We start from the raw sequence: 15,012 nt of genomic DNA on the forward strand, positions 1-15,012 counted from the left end.
GCTGTATAGTTTTTTTTCTTCTTCTACTTCTTCTTCTTCTTCGTCTTCTTCTTCTTCATCTTCTCCTTCTTCTTTTTATAGGGGGGGGGGGCGCCCCTCTTCTCACCATTTGACAATTATTCTCACCATTAAACCCGTGGAAGCTTCTGTGGTCTTTTATACAGGAAAGATATCGTTTTAATTTATCTTTTGCCTCTTATATTTAAAGTGGTTAATACGGTAAACGCATTTAGATAACATCAATTATAAAAAAAAAACCGCCGCCGTCTAATAGAACTACTGATTAAAAATAAAGCTGAAACACGACATTCCACATAAAGACCTGGTTTAGTATCGTAAAACAAAGCAAAGATAACCCAGACCTGGATCTGGAAAAATAAATAGAGAGAGAGGAGAGAGAGAAAAAGAATCACACTAACATTTCATCGAAATCGGATGTAAAACAATTTAGGTATGGCATTTCAAAGCTTAGCAAAAAAAAAAGGATGTATGCTTATGTCCTGGGACCTGTTTCATAAAAAAACTTACAGCTATTGTATTTTTACCATTATTTGATTCCCACTTGGTGCGCTAGTGCTCTCTGGGGAGGCATAAACCCTCATTACCAGGTCCATCGGAGAGGGTTCTCTGGTCGCTTGCTTACGAGCAGTCATGCTTTCTTAGCAATCAGGAAAAATATCACCACCATTATTACCATTATGGTAACTACCATCATATGACCATGGAATACTTGATTGTGATTGGCTGCTGAGCAGTGTTACCATGGTAATTGCAGTAATGACAAAGTTATTTCAATTATCATGAAACAGATCCAAGATCTTTACCATGTTTATGGAAATGGGAGAATTGATGATGTCAATCACTATTTCTATGTATTTTATTCCATGAAAATGAAATTTCTCAATTGTTTTCCTCATTATATGAAGGTTCCTTCTTGAATATGTGGAATTGCTATTTATTAAACATATTGCGATTCAACTATTAGAGATGCTAATCCATTTCGTCAAATAATGAATATTAAAAAAAAATTAAATAGTAAAACAAAAATAAACGAAATAGTGAGTGTGTGATATCGCCGGTTCCACATTTGCATATTATACATCACTGAGCTATGAAAAATAACAGAAATCTATATGCCATGAATTTCTTATACTACATCCGATCTCATGGAATTTTCAGCTTTATGCTTGTTTGATTTTGCCATAATTTTATTTATTAAAATCAAGCTTTTGTTGGGATGACGTCATCATTTAAAATGAGTAGTGAAGATATTACTTGAAGATCCCTGCTGAGAGATTCACTCCGAAATGAATTAATATACATCGATTATAAATTAACTCTTTATAAACTGCATATCATAGTTTCACTCTAAGATCTCCAATTGATCTTTCAAGGCCACTCCAAAATGAATTAATCGATTAGGAATTCACTTTTTTTAAACTGCATTTTCACATCGAAACCAGGAAATCATTAAAAAAAAATGGATTTTCACTCTTTATAAACTAGATTTTCGCTCTTTATAAACTGGAGTTTCACTTTTTATTAAAGGACAAGTCCACCCCAACAAAAAGTTGATTTGAATAAAAAGAGAAAAATCCAACAAGCATAACATTGAAAATTTCATCAAAATCGGATGTAAAATAAAAAAGTTATTACATTTTAAAGTTTCGCTTAATTTCACAAAACAGTTATAATATGTACATCCTGGTCAGTATTCAAATGAGGAGACTGATGATGTCATCCACTCACTATTTCTTTTGTATTTTATCATATGAAATATGATATATTCTAATTTTCTCCTCATTGTGAAGTGAAACAACAATTAATTCCTCCCTTAACATGTGGAATTACCATTGTTTAATACCATATGGTTCAGTCAAGTTGGCCCTTATTGTCAAATCTGTAAAATATGAAATATTATATAATTCAAACAATAAAAAACAAAAGAAATAGTGAGTGAAGGACATCATCGTCTGTCTCACTTGCATGTCACTGAGTTGTGCATAGAACTATTTCGTGAAAAATAAGCGAAACTCTAAAATGTCATAACTTTCTTATTTTACATCCGATTTTGATGAAATTTTCAGCGTTATGCTAGTTTGATTTTTCTTTATTTATTCAAATCAACATTCTTCTGGGGTGGACTTGACCTTTAACTGGATTTCATTCTTTATAAACTGCATTTTCAATCTTCATTAACCGCAATGTCTGCTAGACAATTTTTCAAAACAGTGACCAGACCATGCATGATCCATGCATGTATGGAGGTAAAAATATAAATCTCCCTCTGCATGCACAAATGCAGAGTCTGAAGTAGTGAGACTACAGGTTCACTCATGTTCTGTGACTACTTTGACCAAATTTGATACTAGTCTTCATCCTAGACACGCTGTAATTTGTTCAAGTATCAAATATGAGACTGTGCTTGCAGACATTCTATTTGGTCCAGCCCTAACTTCGAGGAGTTGAGCTATTTTATTCAGGCACCTCTGCCGGTGTCCGCAAATATTTGCTAAGTAAAGCTCCATTATCTTTATATGCCGTCATCTCCCGACTCAGAAGAATCCAGAAGGGCTTTTATCCTAAAAGGAAATTCAAGTGGGGCATTTTCGTTTACGTTAATGAGACAATTCGCTCCGACATAATACAAACAATAGCCTTTCTCTATGAAAATAAGACCTTTCTTGGGGCGCATACCAGAAAGACTTCTAACCTATTATAAGATAGGGCATTAAACTCATCCAAGACATGCAGAACATTAATGGGTATGAACATGTCGGGGAACATGTAGTGGTCCATGGTAGGATATATCTCCTTGGTAGGACCATAGAGCTATTATAGCTCCATGGTAGGACAACAGAATTTGTTGTAACAGAAGAATTACAATATTGCTTTAGGTAACCATGGAACTAATAGGGGGGGGGGGGGGTCGGTGTTGGAAATGTAAAGTGAATGACCGCCTACAAGTTGCATAATGCGTTTCTGACGATGGAGCATGGATGTCTATTCATTCTTGGGAATTCATCGCAATAGGAGTAGTGGATTTTATTGATTGGCATTCGTCTTATTGCCATGTCAGGCATGCTTAGTAAATCCATTGATAATTTCTGGCTAAACAAAACAGAAAAAATTGGGATTTCGGCTTATTGGTTTTCCTTGAAATGGCATTTCCTGTCTAAAGACAAGTCAAGCAATGTTACAATTCAATATAGCACTACAATTCCATTCAGACTCTGGTGGGCTTAAAATTCAGACTGATTTCATATAGGTCCATGTATATTTCGACAACTCGAGGGCTTGCGCCGCGCCTCCACGCTGGTGGGCTTAAAATTCAGACTGATTTCATATAGGTCCATGTATATTTCGACAACTCGAGGGCTTGCGCCGCGCCTCCACGCTGGTGGCCTTCATCGAGCTTGGCCTTCAGTTCTAAAACCTAGGACAGTCCAGGCCAGGGCTATGCTAATGTTTTCTTCTTCCAAGGACCATATATATATGTATACTCCGCGAAAGAGAAGATAAGCATAATACATGATACCAATCTGACCATGAGTAAACATTACGAGGAAGTAGAGCGCATACATAAATTATAGTGTGTACGGAATAGATTAAAAAACACAGCGGGCTCTATAGAGATAAAGGAATGCTATTGTTTTTTTGTTTTGTAATTAACCTGCGCCCCCTTTTCGCAAGTAGATCTAGATCTGGTTACATTCATTCATTCATATTTTTCTTTTCCATGTTTTAACTTCCTTAGGTTTTCATTCTATTTGACCTAAAAAGAAGGGGGAAAACAGCTATGTCTTTCTTCCCTTTTCCCCTTTCGCTTTTTCCTTTTCTCCTTTTTTTCTTTTTGGGAGCGTTTGGGGGGCGACCGCCCCCTGGCTGCGCGCCTGTAATTAGATCACACCGCTCGAGATGATGTGAGCAGGAATTACATGGTGTGAGTGAGAGTGACCAACGATTGACCTTTGAGTATCAGTCGATGACGTAACAATACCAGGATTTTCGAGCAACTAATGAATTGCACACCTTCTACGATCTTCCTTGACAACACCCCGCCCACTTTGTAGTTTTCATTCATGCGAGCGATCAGCTGATCACGCAGCTTGGCTGTATAGTCTGCAGGCACAGACTCAAATGTAACAGTACCACTGTCAGATTCCGAGGCCGAGTAAATATAGTCTCATCCTTCAGACTCGGCTTTAATGATTATTCGAAAACCTTCGGATTGTTTCTGGAAATAAGCATGGCTGAACAGGGGAGCGTTTCACGCCACTGTCTAATGTTACAAGCTACTGGTTATCCATGCATCTGAATGGCTGAGAGGTAGTTAGGATGTGAAAATCACTGAAAGTAACAAAAACTTTTCATGAATGCTCTCCACGGGTGAATGAGAGCGGGGAAAATATTCGTCAAAGAGTTCGGCATTACTCTTTTAAAATGGGCAAACTCTTCTTTCATTTGGAAATCCTCCAGGAATTATCTCACGAACATTATTCCGAGGCAATTCGAATACAACAGTAGACCATGGATATAGCTCCATGAGTAGACTCAAAGTTTATGCTTACGTCATAGAGACGTCAGTACTGGGTGCAAAATTCTCACTATCAAATTACTCCCAAGACTAGCAAAAATATAATTCATAGTACACTGACATAGCAACGGATGTGGCTCTTTATTGAAATTACTTTTGATATCTTTTGGAAGCCACCCCTCATTAAAGCCGCCGTAGTTCTGGTTCCTCTGAGTTCGAATCCATATACTACAAAGGCTGTTCTCGGCATTCTGAAACTTTGCCCGGAAGTTCCTGACATGGCAACGGGATATGTATGGTTATATTATGTCAAAGATTGTGCATGTTTCATATACGCCTAAGGACCACCAGGAAATAAACATTCAGAGTTGAATCACTTTGGAAACATGTCTTACGATTGAAATTTGAAAAAAAAATCCGGTGATTAATTTGTTGATTCTTTGTGGAGAGAGCCCTGCGTCTTCAAGTCTGCTGTAAGTGAAAACGAAAAAAGAGTTTGTGATTATACCATGGACCTATAGGTCCATGATTATACCCAGTGCAATACTGTCAAATAAATTTTGGGGAAATTGAATCAATACGAAATTTGCAAAAGGCCAATTGACTTGCATAATATAATCCGTCCGTCATGAGCGCCCGTCGGACTACTAATGCGATAAAAGTTCGTACAGCACGAATTTGACCGATCTCGTGTATGGGGCGCCAAGTGTCCGCCAGTGAATTCCGTCCAAATCACGGCATTCCGTACACAAAATGTGTTTTTATTCAGACGAAAATCATTTCGTCATGACGCTTTTTTATTTCGTACACAAAATTTATTTTTTGTCACACAAAATCAATTTCGTCTCGACGAAATGCACGAAATCAATTTCGTCTAGACGAAATGTAATTGCGTCCACAAAGTTTATTTGGCGTGCCATACGAAATGAATTTTTATCAAACGAAATGGCGCACCAAATGTCCGATGGTAAATTCCGTCCAATTCACGCCATTCCGTACACAAAATGTGTTTTTGTTCATATGAAAATCATTTCGTCATGACGCAGTTTTATTTCGTATACGAAATTATTTTTTGTCACACAAAATCAATTTTCGTCGAGACTAAATGTAATTGCGTCCACAAAATTTATTTCGTTGCGATGCGAAAATCTATTCCGTCGACGAAATCATTTTGTGTCAAAACCACAAAAAAATTTCGTTGACGAAATGATTTTGTGTCAAAACACAAAAAAATTTCGTCGACGAAATGATTTTGTGTCAAAACACAAAAAAATTTCGTCGACGAAATGATTTTGTGTCAAAAGACAAAAAAATTTCGTCGACGAAATGATTTTGTGTTTTGAGTCTTTTTGACATAAAATCATTTCGTCTCCTCTGTCTCGAAGGGGACATAAGAAGGTCGCTGATTGGCTGCACCTTGCTCAAGCTGTTTTCGCTCCGGGACGATCACACTTTTTCACAGCTCAGATTGGCATGTTGGTGAACTTATTAGCTTAGATTTCACGTTATTCATGCCTACATGAGCTGCATACAACTGCTCTAATCGGTAGGATGTGGACGGACATTGCATTCGTAAGTTCAGCTATGTTTTCGACTTCAAAATTTCGTTGAAAAAAAAATGGGAATTCGTTAGTCGTTACCAAACTTGCATTTGCAAAAAGCTGTGTAACAATACTAGTCCCGTGTATTTAAGTTTATGTACTGTAGTCAGCAGACCATGGGGGGGGGGGGGGTTGGTCTTTTCTGCACACCTAAAAAGTAAAATGGTTATGAATTATACAGGTTGAAGATATTTAGGCCTTGATCTTAATAAATAATGTAAAATTCATTCCGAGCAAAATGCTGAAAATTTCATTGAAATTGGATGACAACAAAAGTTATTGATGCCTGGCCGTACATGCCGTATGAAACTCTAACGTTAGGCTACTCCACTCAGTGACTCACGCGTATTGCGAGGTTAGTATTAGTATACTAACCTCGCACCATTAACCACGTTTGGCAATGGATTTCTAACTAGTGGGTCACGCGTGCTGTGATCCCACTTCTGGTGTCCACAACACACAACTTCTATTGCTTGATTTTTCTGTGCGCGGCGGCATGTAATGAACCCTTGAGTGACTAGGCCTAAAAAACTCAGGCAATGGTTCGTATAGCCAGCCATTAAACACTCCACTATAGCCTATAGGTGAAGCAGAGGTTAGCAGTAGTGAAGTGTAGTGGAGCTTACACGAACCATCGCCTGCTGTACTAGTATAGTTGTGGTAGCCCTGGCCCCACTCATTACTAGTTCGAGGTTAGTGGCTACATATAGTTGGTACAGTACGTGTATAGATCTATAGTACTAACCTCGTACACCGAACTGCATTTGGCCCTGGATTTCTGTGAAGTTGGCCTTGGCAAACATCGCTTCATTACAATACAGAATTAATATTTGCCGAAACTCCTCGCTACTCACCGGGGCGCTTTGCGGTGAGTAGCCATAATACAAAAAGTCAATAGTATATTTTTAATTAGGCCTAAATCAAAATCATATTAAAAAAAAAGCAAATTTGATTACTTTGGAGTTTGGACTAGAAAGTGACTTTGCGTGTCTCTTCTTTTTACGCAAATAAAAGGAAGCCTGATGGTGGCGCTAATAAATTTCACAGCCTTGTTACAGGCTCGCTTCAAATGCAGCTCCTCGGTAATTATGCCCCCGCAGACAAAGTCCGGAGGGGGCATTAAGCGTTGCCCCTGTCCGTTGATTCGCCCGCCCCCCCAATTGGTTTCCGCGCAATAAATCGAAATATATTTCGATTTATATATATTGATTTTAAAAAAAAATGGTGTGTAGGTACATGACACCATAGTACAGGCTAACTTTGAATTCGGAGTCTGCAGGTCCAAGGTCACAGCTCATGAAATATCCGAGTTGGTTTCCGCATGATGACTTATGAAATATTCAACAGATTTATAAAAATTAGGGTGTGTAGGTAGATGACACCATATACAGGCTAAGTTCGGAGTCGGCAGGTCAAAGGTCACGGCTCATTAAATATGCAATTTAGTTTCCGCATGATTACTTATAAAATATTCTACATATTTAAACAAATTTGAGTGTGTAGGTAGATGATACCAATACAGGCTAAGTTAGAATTCGGAGTATGCAGGTCAAAGATCACAGCTCCTTAAAGATATCTTATGAAATATTCAACAGATTTTTAAAAAATTTGGGTGTGTAGGTAGATGATGATGATGCACAGCATTTTTACAGCGGCGTAACAGGGTTCGGTGGCCAGGGGGGGGGGGGGGGCAAGAGCCAAAAATTTCCCGGTCATATCATGGTATGAATATAGGCGTAATGGTGTATTGGTGTATTTTGAGAAGGCCAGAACTTACCTTTAAAAAAAGTTGCGAGCGAGCGAAGCGAGCGAGCAATTTTTTTAATACCTTTTTAATACAAAAATCCAATTTTGTGATAGATTTTGACATGATATCCAGATAATAAATTTATTTAATTATTCTCTCTTTAGATTCCTTTTTTGTCACGGTGGTCTGTACGCCACTGTGAAGAGGATTCTTTGCGGCAGTAGCGTGAAGAGTAAAAAACAAAACAAAAAAACAACGAGGAGCGCAGTATAGAACATGTGCCAAAAGGCTGCTTTATATATATATAAGTCCTGAGCGAGCGAAGCAAGCGAGAAAAAAAATCAACTTTTCATGAGAATCTAACTTTGAGCTATTTTTTAACATATTCAGTAATTAAAATCATATCCTACAATACTTTTCCAACAAAAAAGGAGGTAATTCCTCCTTTTTTTTGTTCTTGGCTGTAGAACTTTTTGGGGCCATGGCCCAACCCTTCCATACGCAGTGCTGTGTGTTTGGGGTCCAGGGCAGAGCCCCAGGAACTTCTTGATATCAAAGCCATTTAAACCTTGCAGATTTCCCCAATTTTAATCAAATCGCGGGCATAATATAGCTTTTACACAACACATTTATTCAACCCAGTTGCGTAATGAACCAAATATTTTGAGGGGGCAAAACATAGAAATGTGGGAAAAATTTGTAAAAAGTCGCCAGTGTGCAAAGCGAGCTGGAAAAAATTGCCTATTGAAATTAAAATCTAATTATGTGATAGATTTTTCCATTATTATCAGCAAATAACACATTTCCTTGTTTTTATTCATTTCATTATACGTCATGTACGTTGTCTCCTATAAAATTTCTTTTATATCCTCTTGGGTGTGGAACCACGACCCCCCCCCCGCCTGTATGGCAGTGATTGAACGTGATTGAACGGGGGCGTTATAGAGCCATTTGAAGATTATAAATGAAGAGCCCCTACTTTGTGGGGTCTGGGGCAAAGCCCCGGTAGCTTATTTGCATAAAATTTAGAAAACTTATAGCACAATGTTGTATGCAGTCCATCTTTCTTCCCGCTCTTTAATTTCAATCATCAGCAGCCCGGTCGTGTTATTTTTTTTCTTGTTCCTTTTCTTTGTTTTCTAATTTAGCTCTTGACTAATTACATTCTACCTTCGTTTCCCGCTATTGTTTGCCATTTTGTCATCTTTTAATTTATTTCCCACCGTGCTATTGCATTACAAAGGCCCTTTTCTCAATGATTTGTTCTTTTTCAAATTTTAATTCTATCGTACATTTTCCCGCTTTCCTCCCTTTTTTACTAAAAACAGTTTTTTCTTCGTTGTCTTTTTCCTTTTCTCTTTCCATTTCCCTTTCCTCCTTTTCTTTCCCCTTTCCTTCCCCTTTCCCTTTCTTTCTCCCTCCTTTTTTTCTTTTTCCCGTTGTTTTTTAATTTTCCCGGTGAAATCCGCCAGGGGGGGGGGGGTAACTTGCCCCCCCTGCCCCCCCGCCTGTTACGCCACTGCATTTTTATAGCACCATATATCTGTCAAAGACATTCAAAGGCATATTGGAGGAGCCAGCCAATCTGGGTCGCCTACAAGGGCGCGCACACAGAACTGTGACCCGCAGGTCTCTCCTCCCGATAACTGGTTGGGGGAATGCAGGTGGACCACTACACAGGGTCATTAAATATGCGAGTTGGTATCCTCATAATAACTTATAAAATTTCAACAGATTTTTTAAAAATTGGGTGTTTAGATAGATGACACCATAATACATGCAAATGAGCCTCGAAATTCGAAAATTATAATATTACATAATAATTCATAGAAAATGAATTATATTGTACACAAGTGGGATAAATCATTCAATAGTAATTGTAATGCACAGAATTATAACAAGTGTTGGTAAAACATCACAAAACCATTCATTTTAAAGTAGTAAAATAATTGAATTGACAAAGATTCTACCACTTCAGGCCATCCATAATTGGACTCGTACTCGTCGCTTTCAGACCCTTCTCTCTCTAATATACGCATAGAATTTATAAAATCGTGTGTTTCGGTATCTAAAGAGTTTATTCATGATGATAATATTTTGATGGTGTTTGGAATCCTAAAAACCTGTATAATTATCATCATTTTAGGAAGAAAGCCTGTATGGTTTACTTAAACTATTCAAATTTTATATCTGGGGATACCCATCTCAATGTCCACATACATGTGATTTTTTTTTGTCATGAAATGAATTACTGATAATTTCATTTCATCAGCAATTTAATGCCCATGTCTGCATGTTTGAGTATGTTTTATGCATATTTCGCCTCTGCTATTATTTTGATAGGATGTATTTCCAAATTCATCACAATAATTGTAAGTTTTATCATAATTTTACTTTTTGAAAATTATGCTATTTTTGTTCCACCAATAGTATCAATATGACGATATCAATGGATTCTAGTTAATCCTTTTGGGTAAGATTGGAACTAACTCTGTGTTTAATAGATAAAGATATATGACTAACTTGTCCAGGTAATGAGAAATGGGCCCCTGCTGAGTAGGCCTAGAGTTTTTATGCCCCAGCAGACGAAGCCCGGAAGGGGCAGTAAGCGTTGCCCCTGTCCGTCCCCCCACTTGGTTTCTGCGCAATAACTCGAAAAATATTTAATGGATTTTAAAAAATTTTGGTGTGTAGGTAGATGACCACAAAATACAGGCTAAGTTCGAATTCGGTGTACGCAGGTCAAAGGTCACATCTCATTATATATGCAAGTCGGTTCAAAGGTCTAAATTTGTTAATTAATTATATATATGCATATTGGTTTCTGCATGATATTAAGTTCAATCATATTGAATGGATTTCTGATCGCGTTAAAGGGGAATCCAGCCTTGGCCATTAAATGTTGTGTTGGGAAGGAGAAAAATAAATTAAACAGAATGGTGAAAGTTTGAAAGAAATCAGACAAGCAATAAGAAAGTTATAGCTGCTTTAAAATTGAGATCACTAATACTATGTAGATTTCAAATTGGCAACTGGATAAGTAAATTATGACAAGGGGCAAGGACAACTTTCCCATAGGCCATGTACTTTATTATCAGGGATTAGTGGTTTTCTCCTAAGTACCCATTCCCCTGGGGCAGTAATCTAAATATAACCCAGGTAGTATATTGTTTTATGTCCTCATGAAAGAAAAATATTAATTTGAAATAAAACTTTTGGGAAAAAAAAATCACATTTTCGCCATAATATGAATTGGAGTACATGGAAGAGTAGTCCTTGCCTTACATCACTATGACATCCCATATGCAGCCAATTTGAAGTCTCCATGGGTACAGTGATTACCAATATTTACAACTTTTAAAAATTCATAACTTTCTTGTTGTTTGTCCAATATTGTTCAAACTTTCACCTATCAACTTGTCTGATTTTTCTTTTCCTTATAAAAACAATTTTTTATTTGGGTTGGATTCCCCTTTAAGCGGGGGCATCTGTGTCCTTTGGACAAGTCAAATTTTCTTAATTATGTGTAATTGATTTTATGACATGTGTTTACATTTGCTGCAGATTCCCATTCAGCCGTTGGACTGAACCTGTACTGTCTGTAACACAGTATGGATGGTCAATATGAAGCGAGCTTCATTGAATTCCTCCAAGAGCTCTGTACTCCGTTCTGACCATTTTGAAGATGGTTGCTTTGACAGGACTGGGCAAGTGACTCGTCTTAGACAGGATGCTGTCCCAACCATGTTTGATTTCCTGCCTCGTCTTCAGAAGGTACAGTAGATCTATATCATACATGTGTTCTAAAGAAATATTTTCTCTGTATTATCTACCTTTGGTTTGATAGAACATTGCTTTAAATATTCCATTTTCAGTAGCCAAATAGAGATGAAAATTATCCTATTTGGGAGGGTAACCATGGACCTGGGCCTATACTGTGTATTTACAGTAAACTCTTACTAAATGAACAAATATATTAAAAATTTGGTTTACCCTACATAATAATCCTGGGCTACTTTGAGATTGCATAGCCCGGGGGGGGGGGGCCTTTTTGGTCCCCCTCTTCAGATCTCCATGCACTGTCGATCGCAACGAAAACCGATGCACACGTCACCATCAATGTAATCTGCAAGCATGGAGCTCGACATTTTTTTTTGACCGCGTCACTCGTTGACTTTTTACTTTCAAGTCTTGCGCAACTTTTGAGACCAAAATTGTGACCCCCAGGTACAGGGTTCCGAAATTACGCAACATTTCGTAACTGCATGCAGAACCAAAATTGCTCAAAAACGTGTATTTGTGTACAAATCCAATGCAAGTAGTGTTTTTAGCCAAAATTTATAAAATGTATCATATTTTTCCTTTTACTGCTCAAAATCAATTAATTTTATCTTGTTTATGGTAAAAAAAAACGTCTCCGACAATTTCCATTGAAAAAACAATAAAAAACAAAAAGTCGAAAAACACAGAAATACATAAGAAATTTAGAAAACAATAAAATACATAAAAAATGAATGTGATGTTGACAACTTTTTAAAAAATTAATTTAATCAGATGCCTATAAAGAGTAAGTGAAACAAAAATGAGCATTTTAGGGGCATTATTTTGTTAATTAGAGCAAACTTATGATTTTACGCATTAATTAACATAATGAGCAATGAGATTTTTCGCAGATTTTGATATTATGGTATTGTAGATAATGCCATGGGTAACGCGCGTGCCAATTTTCGTCGCGATTGCGAGATCAACGGCCAAGATCATAAGGGGGGCTGAATCAGCCCCCCCCCGTCTTCTTAGGCGTCGAAATAGCCCAGTCTATTTAGGGTTAAAGATAAATCCCTTAATAATTCCCCAAATTCTATGATTTCTAAACAAATGTGCTCCTGAAGAAATGGTAAATCAAATTTCTACTTTTATGTATTTTATTGGTTCTATAATTCCATACGTATTTCTTTGTTTTGGGGCCTTATGTATTTTATAGTTTTTTTTCATTGGGATCACTTCGTGGCACTATTCCAATTATAAAAAGCAAGATTTGATTATTTCCAACCAATTAGTGCAAGAATAATGATGCATTTGTCAATTATGACTGAAAATAGTATTTCCATTGGATTAAATATGTATACAAAATAATATTTTTGAGCAATTTTCGGTCCAACATGAACTCATAAAATGTTGCGTAACTGCGTATCTGGGCGTCTCGAATTTTGTCTAAAAGCTCTGCGAGAATTGAACGAAAAAGAAAATTGTGGTACCTCGTTTCTCATTGTGGACTTATCGTGAAAAATGTGGATGGGGGGGGGGGGCTTATTAAGCCCCCCCCCCCCCCGGGGCTAGATAGGGTTAATATATCATCATGAATATTAAAAAAAAAAAACATTTATTTTGTTGCAAGTCACTGGAAAAGGTTTGATTCCTAAATAAATATTATTCTTCATGTATTATCGAATATTTAATTGAAAAATTTAAAGCTATCTTTTCATTCTTCTATCTGTTTTTGTTCAATATTTCTTATATGTTTCTTTTTTTTAATTCATTCATCTCGTACAGAATTCACCCAAGCCAAGGAATTCCCCGAAAGAAAGACGTTTTGATTCAGCAAACAACCTCCCAGATACTGCAAAGTCTTCAGCACCTTCATTTCTCGAGGACCACTCCTACTCAATATCAGAAAGTCCAAGAGAGGTAAAGTGGAAGATAACAGCAATAATGGACTGTATTAAGAACTTGGAGAAGAGGCTGAAAACCACACACGAGAAGTCCCGCCGTGTACATTACTTGCTCTTAAGTTTGGACAAACATAACTTGCAAAACTTTACAACAAATAATTACCCCAATGTGCATTCTGATTATTTAAAATAGCTCAATGAAATAGTTTATCAGTGGGCATGTAACAAAAGTGAATTCATTAAATTTGAACGTGTTGCAAAAATGATGTCTTACAGTATATTCATTCTGACTTAGAATGTCAGAAGAGAAAAAAGTTTGTGAAAAGTAGGAATGACGGCAAGATGACAGAAGAATAGAACAGGATAGAGCAAGGGGGACAGATAAAGGACAAGTCCACCCCAAAAATTGTTGATATGAATAAAAAGAGAAAAATCCAACAAGCATAACACTGAAAATTTGATAAAAAATCGGATGTAAAATAAGAAAGTTATGACATTTAAAAATTTTGCTAAATTTTACAAAAGAGTTATATGCACATTCTGTACACAGTCAGTATGCAAATGAGGAGACTGATGACGTCATCCACTCACTATTTCATTTGATATATAGAATAAGGTATATTCTAATTTTCTCCTTGTCATGTTAAACAAAATTTTATTCCTCCCTGATCATGTGGAATTAGCATTATTCAATACTTTTTTGGTTCAGTAAAGTTTGTCCTTATGGTAAAATCTGTAAAAAATGAAATATTGTATAATTCAAACAATAAAAAACAAAATAAACAGTGAGTGAGGGACATTATCGACTGTCTCATTTGCATGTCACTGAGTTGTAAATATTTTTGTTTTGTGAAAAATAAGTGAAAATTTAAAATGCCATAACTTTCTTAGTTTACATCCCATTTTGATGAAATTTTCAGCGTTATGCTAGTTTGATTTTTCTAAATTTAACTGAACCAACAATTTTCTTGGGTAAACTTGACCTTTACTAATGAGCTGTTGGATAGAGACAAAAAGATGAATTGAGATTGAGGGTGATAGAGAAAGAGAGACAGGTGTGGGGGAGCCTTTGATGAATGCCTGAGAAAGCGAACATTACCATAATTTTTTTTTGAGGATTTGGACAGTAATGAATAGTACATGTTTTTTCTGTTGGTATTTCTCAAAATATGTGTATGTTGTATGTAATGAAATGGGTATAATCCTTTTGTAAGATACACTCATTCAGAAAATATTAACTAAACAAAAAAAAAAGCCAAATTATATTTTACTTATTTTCAACTGTTCAGACACTCTCATATCAAAAGTACCCCCCCCCTCATTTTAAGGTATTGGAGAGAGAGAGAGGTTGGATGAGAAATGGATTGGCTGTCTGCAGAAAAAATGCAGGGGGAGCAAAACATTTTTAGGATATGTTCAAGGGAGCGAAGCGACCGAGCAGAAAAATTATTCTGGGGA

At 36.8% G+C, this 15,012-nt stretch overlaps 1 long non-coding RNA gene across 1 annotated transcript; it reads left to right on the forward strand.

Annotated features, from left to right (window-relative positions):
* Positions 1-5,971: 5,971 nt before the first annotated feature.
* Positions 5,972-14,794, forward strand: LOC129266180 (uncharacterized). The gene is made up of 3 exons (XR_008585053.2): positions 5,972-6,109; positions 11,450-11,659; positions 13,436-14,794. It is a non-coding gene; the product is annotated as an uncharacterized LOC129266180 (long non-coding RNA).
* The last annotated feature ends 218 nt before the right edge of the window (positions 14,795-15,012 follow it).

The sequence above is a fragment of the Lytechinus pictus genome, chromosome 17 (assembly GCF_037042905.1).
Source record: "Lytechinus pictus isolate F3 Inbred chromosome 17, Lp3.0, whole genome shotgun sequence".
NCBI lineage: Eukaryota > Metazoa > Echinodermata > Echinoidea > Temnopleuroida > Toxopneustidae > Lytechinus > Lytechinus pictus.